The 24,906-nt window shown below is 44.2% G+C and overlaps 1 pseudogene across 1 annotated transcript in view; it reads left to right on the forward strand.

The window, feature by feature from the left end:
* The first annotated feature begins 8,750 nt into the window (after positions 1-8,750).
* The window catches only part of LOC147091171 (uncharacterized), a 133,828-nt pseudogene continuing 117,672 nt past the window's right edge, over positions 8,751-24,906 (forward strand). The window contains exons 1-2 of the transcript XR_015075173.1: positions 8,751-8,784; positions 16,394-16,544. The product of XR_015075173.1 is annotated as an uncharacterized LOC147091171 (transcript). The remainder of the gene's footprint in view (positions 8,785-16,393; positions 16,545-24,906) is intronic.

Here is a 24,906-nt window from a genome sequence, read left to right on the forward strand (position 1 = left end):
CATTCGTAACAAAATAGATGAGTTAATGGCACAAAAAACTACATATGGGTATGATCTTGTGGCCATTACAGAAACATGGCTGCAGGGTGACAATGCCTGGGAATTAAACATACCAGGTTATTTAACGATCAGGAAGGACAGGCAGGAAGGAAGGCGAGGTGGGGTGGCTATGTTAATAAAGGAAGGAATCACTGTAATACAGAGAAATGATATTGGGTCAAAAGATCAGGATAATGAAACAGTTTGGGTGGAGGTAAGGAATAATAAGGGGAAAAAACACTAGTGGGCGTAGTCTATAGGCCTCCGAACAGTTGCAACTCTGTTGGACGGAGTATCAATCAGGAAATAGTTGAGGCTTGTAATAAGGGAACATCTATAATTATGGGGGATTTTAACTATCATATTAATTGGACAAATCAAATTGGGCAGGGCTGCCTTGAGGATGAGTTCATTGAGTGTATTAGGGATGGGTTTCTTGAGCAGTATGTAACTGAGCCGACCAGGGGGCAAGCAACCTTAGATCTGGTCCTGTGTAACGAGACAGGATTAATTAAAAATTCCTAGTAAAGGATCCCCTTGGAATGAGTGACCATAACATGGTTGAATTTCATATTCAATTGGAGGGTTAGAAGGTTGGATCTCAAACAAGCGTGCTAAGCTTGAATAAAGGAGACTATGAAGGTATGAGAGCGGAATTGGGTCGAGTGGATTGGGAAAATAGATTAAATGGTAAGACGATACATGATCAGTGGTGTACATTTAAGGAGTTATTTTACAACTTCCAAAAAATATATATTCCACTGAGAAGAAAAGGGTGTAAAAGAAAAGACAGCCATCCGTGGCTAAGTAAAGAAATTAAGGATAGTATTCGATTAAAAACAAGGGCATATAAGGTAGCCAAATCTAGTGGGAGGATAGAGGATTGGGAAAACGTTAAATGACAGCATAAAATAACAAAAAGATTGATTAAGAAAGGGAAGATAGATTATGAAAGTAAATTAGCAAAAAATATAAAAACAGATAGCAAGAGTTTTTACAGTTATATAAAAAGAAAAAGGGTGGCTAAAGTAAATGTTGGTCCCTTAGAGGATGAGACCGGAAAATTAATGGTGGGAAATATGGAGATGGCAAAAGACTGAATGAATATTTTGTATCAGTCTTTACAGTAGAGGTCACTAAGAATATCCCAACACTGGACAAAGAGGGGGCTATTGCGGGGGGAGGAGCTAAACACGATCAAAATCACTAAGGAAGTGGTACTCGGTAAAATATTGGGACTCAAGGCGGATAAATCACCTGGACCTGATGGCTTACATCCTAGGGTCTTGAGGGAAGTGGCGGTAGGGATTGTGGATGCATTCGTAATAATTTTCCAAAAATCCCTGGACTCAGCAAAGGTCCCGGCAGACTGGAAAACTGCTAATGTAACACCCTTATTTAAAAAGGGCAGTAGACAGAAGGCTGGAAACTATAGACCCGTTAGCCTAACATCTGTGGTAGGTAAAATTTTGGAGTCCATTATTAAGGAGACAGTAACAGGACATTTGGATAATCATAATTTAATAGGACAAAGTCAGCATGGTTTTATGAAGGGGAAGTCATGTTTGATAAATTTGCTGGAGTTCTTTGAGGAAGTAACATATAGGGTGGATAAAGGGGAACCAGTGGACGTAGTGTATTTAGACTTCCAAAAGGCATTTGACAAGGTGCCACACAAAAGATTATTGCTTAAGATAAAAAATCATGGGATTGGGGGTAATATTCTGGCATGGATAGAGGATTGGCTATCTAACAGAAGGCAGAGAGTTGGGATAAATGGTTCATTCTCAGACTGGCAATCAGTAACTAGTGGTGTTCCGCAGGGGTCAGTGCTGGGTCCCCAACTCTTTACAATCTATATTAACGATTTGGAGGAGGGGACCGAGTGTAACATATCAAAGTTTGCAGATGGTACTAAGATGGGAGGGAAAGTAGTGAGAGAGGAGGACATAAAAAACCTGCAAGGGGACATAGACAGGCTAAGTAAGTGGGCAGAGATTTGGCAGATGGAATACAATACTGGAAAGTGTGAGGTTATGCACTTTGGCAGGAAAAATCGTAGAGCAAGTTATTATCTTAATGGCAAGAAACTGGAAAGTACTGAAGTACGAAGGGATCTGGGGGTCCTGGTGCACGAAACTCAAAAGGTTAGTATGCAGGTGCAGCAAGTGATTAAGAAGGCCAATGGAATGTTGGCTTTCATTGCTAGGGGGATAGAATATAAAAATAGGGAGGTATTGCTTCAGTTGTACAAGGTATTGGTGAGACCGCACCTGGAATACTGCATAGTTTTGGTGTCCATACTTAAGAAAAGACATACTTGCTCTCGAGTCAGTACAAAGAAGGTTCACTCAGTTAATCCCGGGGATGAGGGGATGGACATATGAGGAGAGGTTGAGTAGTTTGGGACTCTACTCATTGGAGTTCAGAAGAATGAGAGGCGATCTTATTGAAACATATAAGATTGTGAATGGGTTGGATCGGGTGGATGTGGGGAGGATGTTCCCGATAATGGGTGAAACTAGAACTAGGGGGCACAGTCTTAGAATAAGGGGCTGCTCTTTCAAAACTGAGATGAGGAGGAACTACTTCACTCAGAGACTGGTAGGTCCATGGAATATGCTGCCCCAAAAAGCTGTAGAAGCTACATCATTACATAAATGTAAAACAGAAATAGACAGTTTCCTAGAAGTAAAGGGAATTAAGGGTTATGGGGAGCGGGCAGGAATTTGGACATGAGTCTAGGTTCAGATTGGACATGGCCCTGTGGGTAGCGGAGCGGGCCCAGGGGCCATGTAGCCTGATCCTGCTCCTATTTCGTGTGCCTAATTATGTTAGATTCTGGAGATGGTTCTGTGATAGTAGATTGGCGGTTAGGATCAGATCAGCCATGATCTTATTGAATGGTGGAGCAGGCTCGAGGGGCCGATTGGCCTACTGCTGCTCCTATTTCTTATGTTCTTATGAACATCCTGGTGCGTCAACATTAACCAGAAACTTAACTGGACCAGCCATTAAATATTGTGGCAACAAGAGCAGGTCAGAGGCTGGGTAATCTGCGGCGAGTGTCTCACCTCCAGAATCCCCATAGCCTTTCCACCATCTACGAGGCACAAGTATGAAGTGTGATGTAATATTCTCCACTTGCCTGGATGAGAGCAGCTCCAACAGCAAGTTCCCACACACATCAATGTGAAAATGACTAGGTAATCTGTTTTTCTTTTGTTGATTGAGGGAGAAATATTGGCCAGGGCACCGGGGATAACACCCCTGCTCTTCTTCGAAATAGTGCCATGGGATCTTTTACGCCCACCTGATAGAGCAGACGGGGCCTCGGTTTAACGTCTCATCCTGAAAGACGGCACCTCCGACAGTGCAGCACATCCTCAGTACTGCACTGGAGCATCAGCCTAGCTTTCTGTGCTCAAGTCCCTGGAGTGGGCAAATTGGCTGCCGCGTTTGCCACATTACAACAGTGACTCCACTTCAAAAGTAATTCGTTGGCTGTAAAGCACATTGAGATGTCAAGTGGTCGTGAAAGGTGCTAAATTACTGCAAGTTTGTCTTTATTTGTTCTATCTTTCGGACTACAGCGTTTCAAGAATGCGGTTCACCACCACCTTCTCAAAGGCTGTTAGGGATGGGCAATAAATGCTGGCCTTGCCAGCGATGCCCACATCCCAGGAACAAATAAAAAATTGCGAAGAGACTGGAGAAGCTGGGATAATGGGAGATTTGATAGAGGTGTTCAAAACCATGAATGGATAGAGTAAGTAAGGAGAAACTGTTTCCAATGGCTGATGGGACAATAACCAGAGGACACAGATTTAAAGTGATTGGAAAATGAGCCAGAGGCGACATGAGGAAACATGTTCTTACACAGCGAGTTGTTTTGATCTGCAATGTGCTGTCTGAATGGGCGGTGGAAGCAGGTTGAATAGTAAGTTTCAAAAGGGAATTTTTGACGGGATATGATTTACAGGTCTATGCGGAAAGAGCAGGGGAGTGGGATTAATTGGACAGCCCTTTCAAAGAGCCGTCACAGGCACGGTGGGTCGAATTGCCTCCTTATGTGCTTTATCATTCTATGATTAAATGATGTAACATTTGTCAGATGATGTTGACAGACTGAGAACAATAGATTGTTCACATCAGAAGCACAGATACGATCTTTTAAAGAGCACAGGAGTACATTTAGCAACAAATGTAAACTCGAGTGAGGAGAGAGAGAGCTGGGAGAGTGTTTGTGTAACCAGGACACGTGACACTGTGAGGCCCCTGACCAGATATCAATTTCTGAGACCCTGACTGCTTCTCACCCACTAACATTGGGAGCATAAAGGGACTGCGACGGACTCTGTATTTAAATTAAATGTCGAGAATCACCAAGAATGTATCTCGAAGGATTAGTGAAATACCTACAGTGGAGTGTGTTACTGATAGACCACTGTCCATTACTGACATATTACTGATATGGGAGGGATTTACCCTGTGAATATTCTCTCTCCAACACTCAGTGCCCATGAACATGTTAATTCATCCACTTCGGAGCTGAGCAAGATAGAGCTGAGTATTTTGTAAATGGTGAGAAACTAGGAACCGTGGAGTAGCCAAGAGATTCAGGGGTCCATATTTCCAAACCTCACCCATATCACAGACAAACTTCCAGGTTGGGATATGCACTCTCGTTCTCTGGATCAATATTACAATGACATAACTACTATGCCACCGTACCCTCAGTGATCTCAATCTTTATACAGAGCCTGATTGCTCAGTGTTACAGTTTGAAAAGAGCTGACTGACTTTCCATCTCACTCCCAACCAGTTCATGTTCAAGGCCTGGTCCCCGATAGTTTCATCAATCTCCATTCTCCCCAGGTTGCCGAATCTGTGAATCCCCATGGGTTAATTCCAGCAAACAAGGAAGTTACTTGCTGCCAATCTGAACCCATTGTCACTCTGAGTCTGCCTGATCTTTCCATCCACTGTGTCTAACAGATTTGAATGTTGTACGCTGTGTGCAGCAGGCAAGATAATGTCACGGTTCAAAAGGTGGGAGCTTGTTGTTTGTCAGAGGCTGCTCAGAGACTGAGAACAATGAACTGTCCCGATCAAAAGCACCGATAAGATCTGCTGAAGCTCACAGCTGCTCATTTCACAACTAATGCAAACGAGAGTGAGGAGAGACAGAGAGAGATCTTTCAGGATCATCGAAACATGGAAACATAGGAACAGGGGGAGGCAATTCCACCCCTTTTGCCTGAACCAGCATTCAATCAGATCATGGCTGATCTGTACCTTAACTCCATCTGCCTGACTTAGTTATGTAACTTTAATGCCCTTACCTAACAAAAATCTACCAATCTCAATTTTCAAACGGTTATTGTCCCCCAGCCTCAACAGCTTTTTGGGAGACAGTTCCAGATTTCCAATACACTTCGTGTGAAGAAGTGCTTCCTGACATCACCAACTTTATTTTCTCTATACATCCGAGATTTTTGTATTCGTTTATGGGATGTGGGCGTGGCTGTCAAGGCCAACATTTATTGCCAATTCCTATGTGATGCTGAGGGGGCATTTTTGCGTAATGGAATCGGGCAGAAGCAGAATGGTGCCATGGATGAAGGACTTCAGTTATTTGGAGATACTGAAGAAGCAGAAATGTGTCTATTTATAGCAGAGAGACTTGATAGAGATGTTCAAAATCATGATGGTTTTGATAGAGTGAATAAGGAGAAACTGCTCCCTGTGGCTGAAGCGTCGTTCACCAGAGGACACAGATTTAAGGTGATTGGGGAAAAACAGAGAGATATGAGCAAACATTTTCTTACACAGCGAGTTGTTGTGATCTGCAATGTGCTGCATGAAAGGGCAGTAGAAGCAGATTCAAAATTAACTTGCAAAAGGGAATTTTTGACGGGATATCATTTACAGGTCTATGGGGAAAGAGCAGGGGAGTGGGATTAATTGGACAGCACTTTCAAAGAGCCCACACAGGCATGATGGGCCGAATGGCCTCCTTCTGTGCTGTATCATTCTATGATTCTATGATGTAATGTTTGTCAGCTCATGCTGACAGACTGAGAACAATAGATTTTTCACATCAGAAGCAGGAAAAAGATCTTTTAAAGCGCATAGGAGCACATTTAGCAACATATGCAAACTAGAGTGGGGAGAGGGAGCTGGGAGAGTGTTTGTGTAACCAGGACACGAGAAACTGCGAGGCCCCTGATCAGATATAAATGTCCCAGACACTGACTGCTGCTCACCCACTAACAGTGGGACAGTAAAGAGACTGCGATTATCTCTGTATTTAAATTGATTGTCAAGAATCTGCAAGAATGCGTATCTCAAAGGATTAGTGTAATCTCTAAAGTGAAGAGTGTTGCTGATGGACCATTGCCCATTACTAACATATTACTGATATGGGAGGGATTTACCCTGTGGATATGCTCTCTTTAGTGCCCAGTTAGCATGTTAACAGTAGGAGGGGATTTGCTAGAATCTATTGTTAAGGACGTGCTAACAGGACACATGGAAACTCAATATGATTAGGCAGATTCATCACAGTTTTATGAAAGGGAAATTATTTTTGACAAATATATTAAAGTTTTTCAAGGTGTAAGTAGCAGGGTAGATAAGGGGGAAACCAGTGGCTCTAGTGCATTTGGATTTTTATCATTTTATAAGCTTGAATAAGATCACTTTACATTCTTCAAAATTTCTAAGAATATAGACCCATTCGACTTAATCACTCCTCATATGACAAACGTCTCATCCCAGGAATCTATCTGGTGAATTAGGGATAAACGGTAAAATTTCGGGATGAATGTGTGGAGTCCTGCAAGGTTCAGTGATTGAGCCTCAGCTATTTACAATCTATATCAGTGACTTAGATGACGGGGCTGTGTATAATGTGTCCAAGTTTGCTGACGATACAAAGCTGGGAAAGTAAGCTGTGAGGACCCAAGGAAGCTGCAAAGGCATATAAACCGATACGTGATTGAGCAAGTAGGGGGCAGATGGTGCATAATATGGGGAAGTGTGGAATTATCCAGTTTAATAGGAAGAATGGAAAAACAGAATCTTTCCTCAAAGGTGAGCGACAAGTAAATGCTTGTATTCTTACGGATTATGGGGTCCTTGTACACGAATCACAGAAAGTTAACATGCAGGTGCAGCAAGCATTTAGGAAGGCAAATTGTATGTTCCACTTTATTGCGAGAGGGTTGGAGTATAAGAGTAAGGAAGCTTTGCTGCAATTATAGAGGACTTTGGCGAGACCACACCTGCAGTACGGTGTGCAGTTTTGGTTTCCTTATCAATGGAAGGATATACTTGCCTTAGAGGGGATACACGGCATGTTCTCTAGATTGATTCCTAGGAAGAGAGGACTATCCTATGTGCAGAAATTAAGTCGAATGGGCCGATATTCTCAGGAGCAGGAAAAGAATGAGAGGTGATCTCACTGGAACGTATACAATTCTTAAAGGGCTTGACAGGGTAGATGCTGAGAGGTTGCTTTTCCCTGGCTGGTGTGTCTAGAACTAGTGGTCATAGGCTCAGCATAAGGGGTCGGCCGTCCAGGACTGTGATGAGGAGAATTGTCTTCACTCAGAGGGTTGTGAATCTTCAGAATTCTCTACCCCAGAGGGCTGTGGTGCTCAGTCAATGAGTATTTTCAAGGCTGAGATCGATAGCTATTTGGGCAATCAGGGAACCAGGTATGTGGGGATAGGGCGGGAAGGTGGAGTTGTGGTCGAAGATCAGTCATGTTATTCTTGAATGGCCGAGCAGGCTCGAGGGGCCAAAACACCTACTCCTGCTCCTATTTATTATGTTCTTATGCCAATTAAAGTTCAGATAAAGACAGACCATTCTCCAATACAGACCGTAACATGCTCAGATACTCCCCAGTTCCAATCTCCCTAAACCCTTCATGCTGGGCAGCTGAAGACAAGTTATGTTACAGCAGCAAAGCTCAGCTGGTTACCATGGGCCCAGGAGAGATGTTTAATGATTTGTTTAGCTCATATCATTTCACTAAAAGTCTTTAATTTGCATGGGCTCCGCCATATTATAGAACATTACTAATCCAGATTCTGTCAGCCAACCAGCACTGCCCTCAGTCACACGTGTCTCTGATGTGGGAGGTGTTGGTGGCTGAGCTGTAACTGAGTCCGACTCCGCTCACAGCAGATTGTACCTGAGACTGAGGAGGGTGCAGGTGATCTGAACCCACAGCATCTCACACAGCGACACCTCATTTGAAGACTCTGGTAAGCAGTCGTGTATGAATGGACTTTTAGAACAAGCTCAGAAGTTTGTCACTTGCTAAGTAGGGACTCAGGGATGTGTCTACCGCTTGTCCTGACCCAATACAGTGCGCAGTAAAGACCTGTGGTAGAATATTAGAAGGGGGGTCAGTACCGGGAGACTGGAAAGAGAGCCAATCAATTGGTGTTTATCAAGGAAATGTAAGGAGGTGGCGCTCACCTCTGTCTGTAGGGTCCCAGTGAAGGAGAGAGGTAGAGCTCACCTCGACTGTAGGGTCCCCGTGAGGGAGAGATGTCGAGCTCACGCATCATAAATAGATATACCCACTGATTCCCTCTCCAGCTCCCTATTTAAAGTTTCCACTATTTCCCCATCCCCTCAACTCTCCCTAATACAAATTCTGTGTTTTTACTTCCAGAATATCACCCGGTGAGATGAGGACCCTGCTGCTGATTCTCGGTTACCTGAGTAAGTAATTTTCATTATAAACAAATTGCACCGTGTTTATTTAATATATTTACGTAGCAAACCCTCCCATGGCGCTTCTCGTTCGTGATTTTGATTAGGACAGTTTTAGGGTGTGGCAGGGGTGGAAACCGGATTGGAGAGGTTCAAACGTGGAGTTTAAGTTGAAATTCTTACATTCCTATAATTTATAATTATTTTTATTCGTTCATGGTATGTGGACGTCGCTGGCAAGGCTAGCATTTATTTCCCATCCCTAATTGCCCTTGAGAAGGTGGTGGTGAGCCACATTCTTGAAATACTCCAGTCCGTGTGGTGAAGGTTCTCCCACAGTGTTGTTAGGGAGGGAGCACCCGGATTTTGACCCAGCGATGATGAAGGAATGGCTGATCAGGTTTAAAACTTATGCATTTGTGAGAGGTATTCGATCATCACTGTGGGCAGTTTTGTTCTCCATATTACAAAAAAGGATGTAGAGGTACTGCAGAGGGTGCGAAAAAGTATTTACAAGGTGATACCAGAAATGAGATGTTCTCACTTTCAGGAAAGACTGAAGAGTTTGGAGTTTTTTCTCTAGAAAAGAGGTGACTGAGGGGGGACCTGATCGAGGTCTTGAAAATTATGAATGTAAACGTATAGAAGATGTTTCCACTTATGGCCGAGATGGGATCTAGGGGGCCATCAGTATAAGATAGTCACTGAAAATCCAATAGGGAATTCAGGAGAAACTTCTTTACTTAGAGCTGAGAATGCAGAACTCGCTAACACAGGAAAAAGTCAACGCGAATAGCATAGATTATAGATAAGCACATGATGGAGAGAAGAATCGAACGATATGTTGATAGGGTTAGATGAAGAGTGGTGGGAGGAGTCTCATCGTGGAGATTAAGCACCATTAGGACCAGTTGCGCTGAATGGCCTGTTTCTGTGCTGTCAATTCTTTGTAATTCTATTCTGTACATATTACATAAGATAACACATTCTATACTTTTAATTACTGATCAGATGTAAAATTATACATTTGCAATAGATATATAATATTTCCACTATTGATTGATATTACTAATTATGCATTTGTAATTTATCTTTAATATTTGCAATATTGATCGAAATTATTTATATGGATTTGTAAAATATGTTGAATATTTGAATTACTGATTGATATTATTTATTGTGGATTTGTAATAGATCTTTAATATTTGCATTATTTATTGATATTATTTATTAAGAAATTGCAATAGATCTTTAATATTTGCATTATTGATCTATGTTATTTATTAAGAATTTTTAATTGATGTTTCATATTTGCATTATTGATGATAATTATTAAGGAATTGCAATAGATCTTTAATATTTGCATTATTGATTGATGTTACTTACTAAAGACTTGTAATAGACCTTTAATATTTGCACTATTGATTGATATTATTTATTAAGAATTTGTATTGATCTTTAATAATTGCATTATTGATTGATGATAATTATTAAGGAATAGCAATAGATCATTAATATTGGCATTATTGACTGATATTATTTGTTAAGGATTTGCAATAGATCTTTAACATTTGCATTATTGATCGATGTTATTTATTACAGCTTTGTAAGAGAACTTTAATATTTGCATTATTAATTGATGATAATTATTAAGAAATTGCAATATATCTTTAATATTTGCAATATTGATTGATGTTACTTACTAATGACTTGTAATTCATCTTTAAGATTTGCATTATTAATTGATATTATTTATTAAGAAATTGTAATAGATCTATAATATTTGTATTATTGATCAATATTAATTATTATGGATTTGTAAAAGCTCTTTAATATTTGCAATATTGATCGAAATTATTTATCAAGGAATTGTAAAGCTTCTTTAATATTTGCATGATTAAGTGGTGTTAATTTTATAAGGATTTGTAATAGTTCTTTAATATTTGCATTATTGATTAATGTTATTTATTAATGTGTTGTAATAGATCCTTAATATTTGCATTATGGATTGATGCTAATTATTAAGAAATTGCAATAGATCTTTAATATTTTCATTATCGATTGATGATATTTATTAAGGATTGTAATATATCCTTAATATTTGCATTACTCATTGTTGTTATTTATTAAGGACTTGAAATAGATCCTTAATATTAGCATTATTAATTGATATTATTTATAATGGATTTGTAATAGATCATTAATATTTGCATTACTGATTGATGATAGTTATTAAGGAATTGTAATAGATCTTTAATATTTGCATTATTGATTGATGTTATTTATTAAGTATTTGTAATAGATCTTTAATATTTGCATTATTGATTGAGGATAATTATTAAGGCATTGTGATAAATCCTTAATATTTGCATTATTAATTGATATTATTTATTATGGATTTGTCATAGATCTTTAATATTTGCATTATTGATTGATGATTAGTTCTAAGGAATTGCAATAGATGTTTACTATTTGCATTATTGATTGATATGATTTATTATAGATTTGCAATAAATCTTTAATATTTCCTTTATTGAACGATATTATGTATTAAGGATTTGTAATACATTTTTGATTTTTGTATTATTGACTGATATTATTTATTATGGTTTTGTAATAGATCTTTCCTATTTGCATTATTGATCGATATTATTTATTATGGATTTGTAATAGATCTATATTATTTGCATTATTGATTGATATTATTTATCATGGATTTATAATAGATCTTTAATATTTAATAGTCCAAAGATGTGCGGGTTAGGTTGATTGGCTTTGATAAATTGACCCTTAGTGTTAGGGGGATTAAATACGTGGGGTTACAGGGATAGGGTGGGATATGTGTTGGTGTAGGGGTTACGGGGATCGGGTGGGATATGTGTCGGTGCAGGCTCGATGGGCCGAAATGGCCTTTATCTGCACTGTGGGGTTTCTGTGATTTCTGTGATTTGCATTATTGATCAATATAATTTATTATGGATTTGTAATGGATGTTTAATATTTGCATTATAAGAACATAAGAACATAAGAAATAGGAGCAGGAGTCGGCCATTCGGCCCCTCGAGCCTGCTCCACCATTCAATAAGATCATGGCTGATCTGATCCTAACCGCCAATCCACTATCACAGAACCATCTCCTGAATCTAACAGAATTAGACACATGAAATAGGAGCAGGATCCGGCTACATGGCCCCTGCGCCCGCTCCGCTACCCACAGGGCCATGACCGATCCGAACCTAGACTCATGTCCAAATTCCTGCCCGCTCCCTGTAACCCTTAATTCCCTTTACTTCTAGGAAACTGTCTATTTCTGTTTTAAATTTATGTAATGATGTAGCTTCTACAGCTTTTTGGGGCAACATATTCCATGTACCTACCACCCTCTGAGTGAAGTAGTTCCTCCTCATCTCAGTTTTGAAAGAGCAGCCCCTTATTCTAAGACTATGCCCCCTAGTTCTAGTTTCACCCATCACCGGGAACATCCTCCCCGCATCCACCCGATCCAACCCCTTCACAATCTTATATGTTTCAATAAGATCGCCTCTCATTCTTCTGAACTCCAATGAGTAGAGTCCCAATCTACTCAACCTCTCCTCATATGTCCATCCCCTCATCCCCGGGATTAAGCGAGTGAACCTTCTTTGTACTGACTCGAGAGCAAGTATGTCTTTTCTTAAGTATGGACACCAAAACTGTATGCAGTATTCCAGGTACGGTCTCACCAATACCTTGTACAACTGAAGCAATACCTCCCTATTTTTATATTCTATCCCCCTAGCAATGAAAGCCAACATTCCATTGGCCCTCTTAATCACTTGCTGCACCTGCATACTAACTTTTTGAGTTTCGTGCACCAGGACCCCCAGATCCCTTTGTATTTCAGTACTTTCCAGTTTCTTGCCATTAAGATAATAACTTTCTCTACGATTTTTCCTGCCAAAGTGCATAATTAATTGGAATAATTTATCATGGAATGGTAAAGGATCTTAAATATTTGCATTATTGATTAATGCTATTTATAAATGTTTTTAATAGATCCTTAATATTTGCATGATGGATTGATTCTAAATATTAAGGATTTGTAATAGATCTTTAATATTTGTATTAATGATCCCTAAGACACGTACGAGCTATAGAGTGGCGATATTGCAGGACTTTAATTACCCAAATATCAAATGGGATAATGCTAGGTTAAAGGGAAAGGATGCGGAGGTATTTCTGAAATGTGTTCAGGAGAATTTTCTTGACCAGTATGTTCTTGGTCCTTCTATGAAGGAGGCATTGCTGGATCTGGTGCTGGGGAATGTGGTGGGCCTGGTTGACCAAATGTTTGTGGGAGAACAATTGGGTAGAGTGATCATTGTATCATAATATTTAGATTAGCAATAGAGAGGAGCAAAGAACAATCGAGAGTGGAACATCAAAACTGGAATAGGGCTAACGTCAATAGGATGTGGATGGATCTAGGCAGTGTAAAATGGAACCAAAGACTGATAGTAAAAGCTGTAACGGAACAATGGGTGATCTTTAAGCAGGAAATATTCAAAGTACAGGCTAGGTACATTCCAACAAGAGGGAAGGGTAAAGGAATCAAATAAAGGGCTCCGTGGATGATGAGGGAGATGGAGATGATGAAACAATAAAAGAGGGTGTATAATGAATATCAGGTGAATTCTTCAAGTGAGAACCAGACCAACTACAATAAGTTGAGAGGGGGTGTGAAGATGCAAATAAGATTGGCAAAGAGGGAATATGAGAGTAGAATGGCGGTCAACATAAAAGGGAACCCAAAAATCATCTACCGGCATGTAAACAGTAAGCAGGTACTAAGAGGTTGGGTGGGGCCTGTTAGGGACAAATGATGTGATATATGCTGAGAGGCGCAGGGCAATGCCAGATTACTCAATGCGTACTTTGTATCGGTGTTTACTAAGGAGGTGAATGCTGACAAAATATCGGTAGAATTGGAAAAGATAGAGCAATGGAAGGGGTGAAAATTGATAGACAGGATGTACTAGAAAAACTGGGTATCCTGAGAGTGTATAAGTCCCTGGTCCAGATGGCTTGCATCCCAGGTTGCTAAGGTAATGGGGGAGGAGATAACAGAAGGGCTTGCCATAATTTCCAATCTTCCCTAGATGCGGGGGAGGTGCCTGAGGATTGGAAAGTGGCAAATGTGTCACAATTGTTCAAGAAAGGGTGTAAGGACAATCCTAGTAACTACAGGCTGGTCAGTTTAACATCAGTGGTGGGTATAGTTTTGGAAACAATAATCAATAATCAAGTAAAAAATAACGGGCACTTGGAGAGGTTTAACCTAATTAAGGAGATCAAACATAGATTTGTAAAAGGCAGGTCGTGTTTGACGAATCTAATTGAATTTTTTGATGTAGTAACGTGGAGGATTGATGAAGGGAATGCAATGGATGTTGTTTACATGTCTTTTAGGAAGGCGTTTGACAAAGTGTACATCACCATCTGTATTCAGTGTTCCTCTGAGGACGGAGACACTCCCTGATATCTCTCACTGACCACCGAGATTTCCCAACCATCTGCACTCACTGTTCATCTGGGGGCTGTGATGCCACATGACATGTCTCATTGACCATCGAGTGTCCCTCACCATCTGCACTCAGTGTTCACCTGGGGACTGAGATACCCCATGATATCTCTCACTGACCATCGAGAGTCCCTCACCATCTGCACTCAGTGTTCACCTGGGGACTGAGATACCCCATGATATCTCTCACTGACCATCGAGTGTACCTCACCATCTGCACTCAGTGTTCACCTGGGGACTGAGCTACCCCATGATGTCTCTCACTGGCCATCGAGTGTCCCTCACCACCTGCACTCAGTGTTCACCTGGGGACTGAGATACCCCATGATATCTCTCACTGACCATCGAGTGTCCCTCACCATCTGCACTCAGTGTTCACCTGGGGACAGAGGTACCCCATGATATCTCTCACTGACCATCGAGTGTACCTCACCATCTGCACTCAGTGTTCACCTGGGGACTGAGATACCCCATGATATCTCTCACTGACCATCGAGTGTACCTCACCATCTGCACTCAGTGTTCACCTGGGGACTGAGATACCCCATGATGTCTCTCACTGACCATCGAGTGTCCCTCACCATCTGCACTCAGTGTTCACCTGGGGACAGAGGTACCCCATGATATCTCTCACAGACCATCGAGTGTCCCTCACCATCTGCACTCAGTGTTCACCTGGGGACTGAGATACCCCATGATATCTCTCGCTGACCATCGAGAGTCCCTCACCATCTGCACTCAGTGTTCACCTGGGGACTGAGATACCGCATGATATCTCTCACTGACCCTCGAGTTTCCCTCACCATCTGCACTCAGTGTTCACCTGGGGACCGAGATACCCCATGATATTTCTCACTGACCATCGAGTGTCCCTCACCATCTGCACTCAGTGTTCACCTGGGGACTGAGATACCCCATGATATCTCTCACTGAACATCGAGAGTCCCTCACCATCTGCACTCAGTGTTCAACTGGGGACTGAGATACCCCATGATATCTCTCACTGACCATCGAGTGTCCCTCACCATCTGCACTCAATGTTCACCTGGGGACTGAGTTACCCCATGATATCTCTCACTGACCATCGAGTGCCCCTCACCATCTGCACTCAGTGTTCACCTGGGGACAGAGATACCACATGATATCTCTCATTGACCATCGAGTGTCCCTCACCATCTGCACTCAGTGTTCACCTGGGGACTGAGATACCCCATGATATCTCTCACTGACCATCGAGAGTCCCTCACCATCTGCACTCAGTGTTCAACTGGGGACTGAGATACCCCATGATATCTCTCACTGACCATCGAGTGTCCCTCACCATCTGCACTCAGTGTTCACCTGGGGACTGAGATACCCCATGATATCTCTCACTGACCATCGAGATTCCCTCACCATCTGCACTCAGTGTTCACCTGGGGACTGAGATACCCCATGATATGTCTCACTGACCGTCGAGTGTCCCTCACCATCTGCACTGTGTTCACCAGCTCAATCTGCAGGTGGCGGAGGCAGTTCCACACTGTTGGAGGTGCCCGCAGGAACTGCAGCTTGAAACTTACCCGCGCACACTGCGTTCTGTAGCTGGGACAGAACAATTAATGCAGAACAGAGTGATCAGCCTGCGAGGTGGAACGGAGAGGGTGAGAGTGAGCCGGACATCCTGAGTCTCTGTGTTAATGGAAGTAAAACGGAAACCAAATTTCAGTGACTCAGATCGAAGCCTGGTTTACAGAATCGCTAAACTCCAGCTTTAAATTTGCTGCTTTCAATTGGGCGACGTGCAGCTGAGGTATTTGCAGCTTTGTGTTTCCTGAGAGCTAAGGGTGAATCTAGAACAGGGAAGACTGTCTGTGAGCAGTGAGTTAGAGCGAGGCTGTGATGGGAGACAGATTGAATCCTGGTTGAGAGAAGGACGAAAGTTTCCCGCTTTCATTTGCGGGATTTTCTACAAGGAAAGAGAGTGAGACTGGATTTATTGGTGCTTCAGGTAGTACAAGTCGCTGTGTAACATTAACTGTACTTTATATTAATAGTAAATAACTTTCTGTCACTCAGTCGCAGACTCCGCACTCACTGGCCCGTGTGAACATCACACACTCCTGGAGGACACCTGGAGGAGCACGGACTGCATTGAGACTGAGTGCGTCGGTGATCTGAATTGGAAGTGTGATTACAATCTTGTTCAAGGATGGTACAGATTTAAAAGGTAACGTGAGGGGGAAATTAGATAAACTACTTGATAAGCGAGGAGTAAATGTACAAAACAGATCAAAGTGTGAGAGTAGGAATGGGAACCGCAGAGAGACAGGGATCATCAGTCAGAGCAATGGGGCAGTGAGTTCATCCAGGGGAAGGGGAGCAACCGGACTCCGCACAGAGAAAGGGGGAGAATAAAGGGAGGTACCCGGGATAGAGGGGAATATAGAATGGGGACAGAGAAAAAAGGGAGGTTTCCGGGATAGAGGGGAAAAGAGAACGGGGACAGAAAATAAAGGGAGGTACCCGGGATAGAGGGGAATATAGAACGGGGACAGAGTGTAAAGGGAGATACCTGGGATAGAGGGAAATATAGAACAGCGACAGAAAATAAAGGGAGATACCCGGGATAGAGGGGAATATAGAACGGGGACAGAGTGTAAAGGGAGATAACCGGGATAGAGGGGAATATAGAACGGGGACAGAGAGTAAAGGGAGATACCCGGGATAGAGGGGAATATAGAACGGGGACAGAGAGAAAAGGGAGATACCCATAATAGACGGGAATATAGAACGGGGACAGAGAGTAAAGGGAGATACCCGGGATAGAGGGGAATATAGAACGGGGACAGAGAGTAAAGGGAGACACCCGGGATAGAGGGGAATATAGAACGGGGACAGAGAGTAAAGGGAGATACCCGGGATAGAGGGGAATATAGAACGGGGACAGAGAGTAAAGGGAGATACCCGGGATAGAGGGAAATATAGAACGGGGACAGAGAGTAAAGTGAGTTACACGGGATAGAGGGGAATATAGAACGGGGACAGAGTAAAGGGAGATACCGGGACAGAGGGAAATATAGAACGGGGACAGAGAGTAAAGGGAGATACCCGGGATAGATGGAAATATAGAACGGGGACAGAGAGTAAAGGGAGATACATGGGATAGAGTGTAATATAGAACGGGGACAGAGAGAAAAGGGAGATACCCGGGATAGAGGGGAATATAGAACGGGGACAGAGAGTAAAGGGAGATACCCGGGATAGAGGGGAATATAGAACGGGGACAGAGAGTAGAAAGAGATACCCGGGATAGAGGGGAATATAGAACGGGGACAGAGAGTAGAAAGAGATACCCGGGATAGAGGGAAATATAGAACGGGGACAGAGAGTAAAGGGAGATACCCGGGATAGAGGGGAATATAGAACGGGGACAGAGAGTAAAGGGAGGTACCCGGGATAGAGGGAAATATAGAACTGGGACAGAGAGTAAAGGGAGATACACGTGATAGAGGGGAATATAGAATGGGGACAGTGAGTAAAGGGAGATTCCCGGGATAGAGGGGAACATAGAACGGGGACAGTGAGTAAAGGGAGATACCCGGGATAGAGGGGAATATAGAACGGGGACAGAGAGTAAAGGGAGATACCCGGGATAGAGGGGAATATAGAACGGGGACAGAGAGTAAAGGGAGATACCCGGGATAGAGGGGAATATAGAACGGGGACAGAGAGTAAAGGGAGATACCTGGGATAGAGGGGAATAAAGAACGGGAACAGAAAGTAAAGGGAGATACCCGGGATAATGGGGAATATAGAACGGGGACAGAGAGTAAAGGGAGATACCCGGCATAGAGGGGAATATAGAACGGGGTCAGAGAGTAAAGGGGAAAACCCGGATAGAGGGGAATATAGAACGGATACAGAGAGTAAAGGGAGATACCCGGGATAGAGGGGAATATAGAACAGAGACAGAGAGTAAAGTGGAATACCCGGATAGAGGGGAATATAGAACGGGGACAGAGATTAAAGGGAGATACCCGGGAAAGCGGGGAACATAGAACGGGGACATAGAGTAAAGGGAGATACCCGGGATAGAGGGGAATATAGAACGGGGACAGAGAGTAAAGGGGAATACCCGGACAGAGGGGAATATAGAACGGAGACAGAGAGTAAAGGGAGATACCCGGGAGAGAGGGGAATATAGAACGGGCACAGAGAGTAAAGGGAGATACCCGGGATAGAGGGGAATATAGAACGGGGACAGAAAGTAAAGGGAGATACCCGGGATAGAGGGGAATATAGAACGGGGACAGAGAGAAAAGGGAGATACCCATAATAGACGGGAATATAGAACGGGGACAGAGAGTAAAGGGAGATACCCGGGATAGAGGGGAATATAGAATGGGGACAGAGAGTAAAGGGAGATACCCGGGATAGAGGGGAATATAGAACGGGGACAGAGAGTAAAGGGAGATACCCGGGATAGATGGAAATATAGAACGGGGACAGAGAGTAAAGGGAGATACATGGGATAGAGGGTAATATAGAACGTGGACAGAGAGTAAAGGGAGATACCCGGGATAGAGGGGAATATAGAACGGGGACAGAGATAAAGGGAGATACTGGGGATAGAGGAGAATATAGAACGGGGACAGAGAGAAAAGGGAGATACCCGGGATAGAGGGGAATATGGAACGGGGACAGAGAGTAAAAAGAGATACCCGGGATAGAGGGAAATAATGAACGGGGACAGAGAGTAAAGGGAGATACCCGGGATAGAGGGGAATATAGAACGGGGACAGAGAATAAAGGGAGATACCCGGGATAGAGGGAAATATAGAACTGGGACAGAGAGTAAAGGGAGATACCAGGGATAGAGGGGAATATAGAATGGGGACAGTGAGTAAAGGGAGATACCCGGGATAGAGTGGAATATAGAACGGGGACAGTGAGTAAAGGGAGATACGCGGGATAGAGGGGAATATAGAACGGGGACAGAGAGTAAAGGGAGCTATCCGGGATATAGGGGAATATAGAACGGGGACAGAGAGTAAAGGGAAATAACCGGGATAGAGGGGAATATAGAACGGGGACAGAGAGTAAAGGGAGATACCCGGGATAGAGGGGAATAAAGAACGGGGACAGACAGTAAAGGGAGATACCCGGGATAAAGGGGAATATAGAACGGGGACAGAGAGTAAAGGGAGATACCCGGGATAGAGGGGAATATAGAACGGGGTCAGAGAGTAAAGGGGAATACCCGGATAGAGGGGAATATAGAACGGGGACAGAGAGTAAAGGGAGATACCCGGGATAGCGGGGAATATAGAACGGGGACAGAGAGTAAAGGGGAATACCCGGATAGAGGGGAATATAGAACGGAGACAGAGAGTAAAGGGAGATACCCGGGAGAGAGGGGAATATAGAACGGGCACAGAGAGTAAAGGGAGATACCCGAGATAGAGGGGAATATAGAACTGGGACAGAGAGTAAAGGGAGATACCCGGGATAGAGGGGAATATAGAACGGGGACAGTGAGTAAAGGGAGACACACGGGATAGAGGGGAATATCGAACGGGGACAGAGCGTAAAGGGAGATACCCGGATAGAGGGGCATATGGAACGGGGACAAAGAGTAAAGGGAGATACCCGGGATAGAGGGGAATATAGAACGGAGACAGAGAGTAAAGGGAGATACCCGGGATAGAGGGGAATATAGAATGGGGACAGTGAGTAAAGGGAGATATCCGGGATAGAGGGGAATATAGAACGGGGACAGTGAGTAAAGGGAGATACCCGGGATAGAGGGGAATATAGAACGGGGACAGAGAGTAAAGGGAGATACCCGGAATAGAGAGGAATATAGAACGGGGACAGTGAGTAAAGGGAGATACCCGGGATAGAGGGGAATATAGAACGGGGACAGTGAGTAAAGGGAGACACCCGGGATAGAGGTGAATATAGAACGGGGACAGAGAGTAAAGAGAGTTACCCGGGATAGAGGGGAATATAGAACGGGGACAGAGAGTAAAGGGAGACACCCGGGATAGAGGGGAATATAGAACGGGGACAGAGACTAAAGGGAGGTACCTGAGATAGAGGGAAATATAGAACGGGGACAGAGAGTAAAGGGAGATACCCGGGATAGAGGGGAATATAGAACGGGGACAGAGAGTAAAGGGAGATAGCCGGGATAGACGGGAATATAGAACGGGGACAGAGAGTAAAGGGAGATACCCGGGATAGAGGGGAATATAGTACGGGGACAGAGAGTAAAGGGAGATAGCCGGGATAGACGGGAATATAGAACGGGGACAGAGAATAAAGGGAGACACCCGGGATAGAGGGGAATATAGAACGGGGACAGAGAATAAAGGGAGATGCCCGGGATAGAGGGGAACATAGAATGGGGACAGAGAGTAAAGGGAGATACCCGGGATAGAGGGAATATAGAACGGGGACAGAGAGTAAAGTAAGATACCTGGGATAGAGGGGAATATAGAACAGGGACAGAGAGTAAAGGGAGATACCCGGGATAGAGGGAAATATAGAACGGGGACAGAGAGTAAAGGGAGATACCCGGGATAGAGGGGAATATAGTACGGGGACAGAGAATAAAGGGAGATACCCGGGATAGAGGGGGAATATAGAACGGTGACAGAGAGTAAAGGGAAATACCCGGGATAGAGGGGAATATAGAACGGGGACAGTGAGTAAAGGGAGATACTCGGGATAGAGGGGAAAAAAGAACAGGGACAGAGAATAAAGGGAGATACCCGGGATAGAGGTGAATATAGAACGGGGACAGAGAGCAAAGGGAGATACCCGGGATAGAGGGAATATAGAATGGGGACAGAGATTAATGGGAGATACCCGGGATAGAGGGGAATATAGAACGGGGACAGAGAGTAAAGGGATTTACCCGGGATAGAGGGAAAATAGAACGGGGACAGAGAGTAAAGGGAGATACCCGGGATAGAGGGGAATATAGAACAGGGACAGAGAGTAAAGGGAGATACCCGGGATAGAGGGGAATATAGAACGGGGACAGAGAGTAAAGGGAGTTACCCGGGATAGAGGGAAAATAGAACGGGGACAGAGAGTAAAGGGAGATACCCGGGATAGAGGGGAATATAGAACGGGAACAGAGAGTAAAGGGAGATACCCGGAATAGAGGGGAATATAGAACGGGGACAGAGAGTAAAGGGAGATACCCGGGATAGAGGGAAATATAGAACGCTTCAGAGAGTAAAGGGAGATACCCGGGATAGAGGGGAATATAGAACGGGGACAGAGAGTAAAGGGAGATACCCGGGATAGAGGTGAATATAGAACAGGGACAGAGAGTAAAGGGAGATACCCGGGATAGAGGGGAATATAGAACGGGGACAGAGAGTAAAGGGAGATACCCGGGATAGAGGGGAATATAGAACGGGGACAGAGAGTAAAGGGAGATACCCGGGATAGAGGGGAATATAGAACGGGGACAGAGAGTAAAGAGAGATACCTGGGATAGAGTGAATACAGAACGGGGACAGAGAGTAAAGGGAGATACCCGGGATAGAGGGGCATATAGAATAGGGACAGAGAGTAAAGGGAGATACCCGGGATAGAGGGGAATATAGAACGGGGACAGAGAGTAAAGGGAGGTACCCGGGATAGAGGGAAATATAGAATGGGGACAGTGAGTAAAGGGAGATACCCGGGATAGAGGGGAATATAGAACGGGGACAGAGAGTAAAGGGAGATACCCGGGATAGAGGGGAATATAGAACGGGGACAGAGAGTAAAGGGAGATACCCGGGATAGAGGGGAATATAGAATGGGGACAGAGAGTAAAGGGAGATACCCGGGATAGAGGGGAATAAAGAACGGGGACAGAAAGTAAAGGGAGATACCCGGGATAATGGGGAATATAGAACGGGGACAGAGAGTAAAGGGAGATACCCGGCATAGAGGGGAATATAGAACGGGGTCAGAGAGTAAAGGGGAAAACCCGGATAGAGGGGAATATAGAACGGATACAGAGAGTAAAGGGAGATACCCGGGATAGAGGGGAATATAGAACAGAGACAGAGAGTAAAGTGGAATACCCGGATAGAGGGGAATATAGAACGGGGACAGAGATTAAAGGGAGATACCCGGGAAAGCGGGGAACATAGAACGGGGACATAGAGTAAAGGGAGATACCCGGGATAGAGGGGAATATAGAACGGGGACAGAGAGTAAAGGGGAATACCCGGACAGAGGGGAATATAGAACGGAGACAGAGAGTAAAGGGAGATACCCGGGAGAGAGGGGAATATAGAACGGGCACAGAGAGTAAAGGGAGATACCCGGGATAGAGGGGAATATAGAACGGGGACAGAAAGTAAAGGGAGATACCCGGGATAGAGGGGAATATAGAACGGGGACAGAGAGAAAAGGGAGATACCCATAATAGACAGGAATATAGAACGGGGACAGAGAGTAAAGGGAGATACCCGGGATAGAGGGAAATATAGAATGGGGACAGAGAGTAAAGGGAGATACCCGGGATAGAGGGGAATAGAGAACGGGGACAGAGAGTAAAGGGAGATACCCGGGATAGATGGAAATATAGAACGGGGACAGAGAGTAAAGGGAGATACATGGGATAGAGGGTAATATAGAACGTGGACAGAGAGTAAAGGGAGATACCCGGGATAGAGGGGAATATAGAACGGGGACAGAGATAAAGGGAGATACCGGGGATAGAGGAGAATATAGAACGGGGACAGAGAGAAAAGGGAGATACACGGGATAGAGGGGAATATGGAACGGGGACAGAGAGTAAAAAGAGATACCCGGGATAGAGGGAAATAATGAACGGGGACAGAGAGTAAAGGGAGATACCCGGGATAGAGGGGAATATAGAACGGGGACAGAGAATAAAGGGAGATACCCGGGATAGAGGGAAATATAGAACTGGGACAGAGAGTAAAGAGAGATACCCGGGATAGAGGGGAATATAGAATGGGGACAGTGAGTAAAGGGAGATACCCGGGATAGAGTGGAATATAGAACGGGGACAGTGAGTAAAGGGAGATACGCGGGATAGAGGGGAATATAGAACGGGGACAGAGAGTAAAGGGAGATATCCGGGATATAGGGGAATATAGAACGGGGACAGAGAGTAAAGGGAAATAACCGGGATAGAGGGGAATATAGAACGGGGACAGAGAGTAAAGGGAGATACCCGGGATAGAGGGGAATAAAGAACGGGGACAGACAGTAAAGGGAGATACCCGGGATAAAGGGGAATATAGAACGGGGACAGAGAGTAAAGGGAGATACCCGGGATAGAGGGGAATATAGAACGGGGTCAGAGAGTAAAGGGGAATACCCGGATAGAGGGGAATATAGAACGGGGACAGAGAGTAAAGGGAGATACCCGGGATAGCGGGGAATATAGAACGGGGACAGAGAGTAAAGGGGAATACCCGGATAGAGGGGAATATAGAACGGAGACAGAGAGTAAAGGGAGATACCCGGGAGAGAGGGGAATATAGAACGGGCACAGAGAGTAAAGGGAGATACCCGAGATAGAGGGGAATATAGAACTGGGACAGAGAGTAAAGGGAGATACCCGGGATAGAGGGGAATATAGAACGTGGACAGAGAGTATAAGGAGATACCCGGGATAGAGGGGAATATAGAACGGGGCAGTGAGTAAAGGGAGACACCCGGGATAGAGGGGAATATCGAACGGGGACAGAGCGTAAAGGGAGATACCCGGATAGAGGGGCATATGGAACGGGGACAAAGAGTAAAGGGAGATACCCGGGATAGAGGGGAATATAGAACGGAGACAGAGAGTAAAGGGAGATACCCGGGATAGAGGGGAATATAGAATGGGGACAGTGAGTAAAGGGAGATATCCGGGATAGAGGGGAATATAGAACGGGGACAGTGAGTAAAGGGAGATACCCGGGATAGAGGGGAATATAGAACGGGGACAGAGAGTAAAGGGAGATACCCGGAATAGAGAGGAATATAGAACGGGGACAGTGAGTAAAGGGAGATACCCGGGATAGAGGGGAATATAGAACGGGGACAGTGAGTAAAGGGAGACACCCGGGATAGAGGTGAATATAGAACGGGGGCAGAGAGTAAAGGGAGTTACCCGGGATAGAGGGGAATATAGAACGGGGACAGAGAGTAAAGGGAGACACCCGGGATAGAGGGGAATATAGAACGGGGACAGAGACTAAAGGGAGGTACCTGAGATAGAGGGAAATATAGAACGGGGACAGAGAGTAAAGGGAGATACCCGGGATAGAGGGGAATATAGAACGGGGACAGAGAGTAAAGGGAGATAGCCGGGATAGACGGGAATATAGAACGGGGACAGAGAGTAAAGGGAGATACCCGGGATAGAGGGGAATATAGTACGGGGACAGAGAGTAAAGGGAGATAGCCGGGATAGACGGGAATATAGAACGGGGACAGAGAATAAAGGGAGACACCCGGGATAGTGGGGAATATAGAACGGGGACAGAGAATAAAGGGAGATACCCGGGATAGAGGGGAACATAGAATGGGGACAGAGAGTAAAGGGAGATACCCGG

The sequence above is a fragment of the Somniosus microcephalus genome, unplaced genomic scaffold, assembly GCF_052327205.1.
Source record: "Somniosus microcephalus isolate GS21.2 unplaced genomic scaffold, FLI_Smic_1.0 unresolved_chr3, whole genome shotgun sequence".
In the NCBI taxonomy this organism is placed as follows: domain Eukaryota; kingdom Metazoa; phylum Chordata; class Chondrichthyes; order Squaliformes; family Somniosidae; genus Somniosus; species Somniosus microcephalus.